We start from the raw sequence: 2,430 nt of genomic DNA, 5'->3' as shown, positions 1-2,430 counted from the left end.
GGAGGACGGCAGGGGGGGGGGGGGGGGAGTAACATGGAGAAGGAAGAAGAGTTGTGCTTTTCTCCAAAGAAGAGATGGGGGCCATTGTAGGTTTGCTTATAAGCAGGGGATGGGAAGTCAGGGGGCATCATGGCTCGGTGACCTCAAGTTTCCTTGTGATGGAGAGAACAGAAACAAAGGGCCTTGTACAAATGGGAATTTGTACAAACTGGGATCAGACAGGGGCGCCTGGGTGGCTTAGTCGGTTAAGCGTCCGACTTTCGCTTAGGTCATGATCTCGCGGTTCGTGGGTTCGAGCCCCGCGTCGGGCTCTGTGCTGACTGCCAGCTCGGAGCCTGGAGCCTGTTTCAGTCTGTGACTCCCTCTCTCTCTGACCCTCCCCTGCTCACGCGGTCTCTCTCTGTCTCCTAGAAATGAATAAAACATTAAAAAAATTAAAAAAAAAAACTGGGAGCAGACAGCCAGAAAAGTCCGGGGGCACGTTGTCTTATGGGTCCGTCCTGAGGATGAGCCTTCTTGCCTAGAGTTGGCAAAGCACAGCCTCACTGCTTGGGTCCGTTGTCACCCCCAGATTTGGGGGACTGACTTTTACAAACTCTTGGGAGAAAATGGGATTGACCACAATGGGCTGGGGGCTGGGGGTGGAGGGGTGGCCGAGAGCCCTGGGGCGTCAGATGTTTCACAGACCGAAGGAGCGCTCTACTCATGAAAACATACCAACGCTAAACTCAAGACAAAGAACAAGCATTTGTTGACAGACGTGATCATTAAACACTTTAATTTGGAAAACATTTTGAAGTAGGGATTTCCTTTCAGGTCCCCTAAGAGGTAATGGAGGAGGATCTGAGACACGGTCCGCCATGTTCTGGAACAAGGCAGGAGCGCTTTCATCATTAATTGCATTGTGGTTGGGCTGACAAAGAATGCANCCCCCTCTCTCTCTCTCCCCCTCCCCCTCCCTCTCTCTCTCTTCCCCTCCCTCCCTCTCTCTCTCAAAGGCATTTGGCCTAACTTGATTGTTCACTAGACTTTATCTCCATCTACCCATTTACTTTGCTCATAAAATGTTTCTAAGATTCTAAAGCGAGACAGACCTACACATTCTCCACGTTCCCCCTCTTTTTTACGTTTAGTTCTGGGATTACGGGTCCCCTCCAGTTCCCCCTGTCCCTCCACCTGCGAAACAGCAGAGCCCCACATGCTCATCCCCCGGCCCACACGCCCTCCGCCTCTCACCGGACTTGTTCCTACCTGGTTTCACTGCCTCTGCTCTCACCACCTGAGCGGCCAGAGCGGCCAGTGCCTGTCGCTCCTCTGCTCTGACTCTCCTCGTAACTGCCCACCTCTCCCAGAGAGAAGGCGATGTCCTTACTGGGACTCCATGCCCTCGCAGTCTTACCTCCCCTACTTCCCAGGCCTCAACGGCCACTTTCCTCTTTGCTTATTCTGCTCCGGCTCCACAGTTCCCTAACAGGCCACACTGGCCCTACCACGGGACCTTTGCACTTGCTGTGCCCTCAGCCCAGAATGCTCTTCTCTCTGATTTCCACTTGGCTTGCTCCTTTTCTCCTTAAACTCTCTGCTCACCTGTCACCTTTCCGGTGAAGCCTCTTCTGGAACACTGAATAAAACTGCAGCCTGTCTTCCTTCACTGCTTCACCCTTTCTCTAGTCCGTGCCGCCACCTGACATGCTCTCAAGATACTGTTGACCTTTTGTACGACCTGTATCCGCACGCTAGCTCAGGAAGGCAGCAATTTCTGGTGTGTCCTCAGTGTCTGGGACAGTGCCTGGCACATAGTAGGCGCCCAGTAAATATTTCTTGAAAAAAACGAATGAGTGAAAGTATAACTTGGGTTTATTAGCACAGTTTGGTCATGATGATAGACGAGAAGTTTCCTGTTTTAGCACGAGCGAAGGAAGCCCCCATGCATTCAGCAAACTTTGTGAGCTCAGCACCGCGGTGCGCTGAAGGGCCCTGTCTCTTGATGTGTGCTCGTCTTTGAGAAGTATCATCAAGAATATGTCATTCGGGGAAGCCGGGAAATTCGAACACTTTGATCATGATCCATTCATTGATTTTTCGAGAGGAACTTTTGGCGGGATTTTGACTGTTTGATGTACCTGATTAGNTGCAGACCCCAGGGGGCTGAGGGGGGGGCTCCCCAGGAGCCGGCTCTGTTCATGCTGCAGGACGAGGGGCGCACGGGAGCGCAGCGCCACGGGGGTCGGCACGTTCACGCGCACGCACGCCCCCCGCTCTACACCTCCAAGGGGCACACACGCAGTGTTCTCACGACCCGGTGGCTAAACTCACTTCACAGTCAGCCCTGTCCAGCCTCCAGGGTCTGGGACGTTTTCCTCCGTCTTCACTTAGCGGAGACGGGTCACGACCCGCAGGACGGCCGCGCGGCCACTGCACACGGCCCGG

General features: G+C 53.7%; 1 long non-coding RNA gene across 1 annotated transcript; it reads right to left on the bottom strand.

The window, feature by feature from the left end:
• Positions 1 to 1,839: 1,839 nt before the first annotated feature.
• LOC144229619 (uncharacterized) lies at positions 1,840 to 2,411 on the bottom strand. Its single transcript, XR_013334539.1, has 2 exons — positions 2,317 to 2,411; positions 1,840 to 2,123 (listed from the first exon to the last, which is right to left on the bottom strand). It is a non-coding gene; the product is annotated as an uncharacterized LOC144229619 (long non-coding RNA).
• Positions 2,412 to 2,430: the final 19 nt, after the last annotated feature.

Source organism: Crocuta crocuta, unplaced genomic scaffold (assembly GCF_008692635.1).
Source record: "Crocuta crocuta isolate KB4526 unplaced genomic scaffold, BGI_CrCroc_1.0 scaffold862, whole genome shotgun sequence".
Lineage (NCBI taxonomy): Eukaryota > Metazoa > Chordata > Mammalia > Carnivora > Hyaenidae > Crocuta > Crocuta crocuta.
This window is presented reverse-complemented; position numbering and strand designations above follow the sequence as displayed.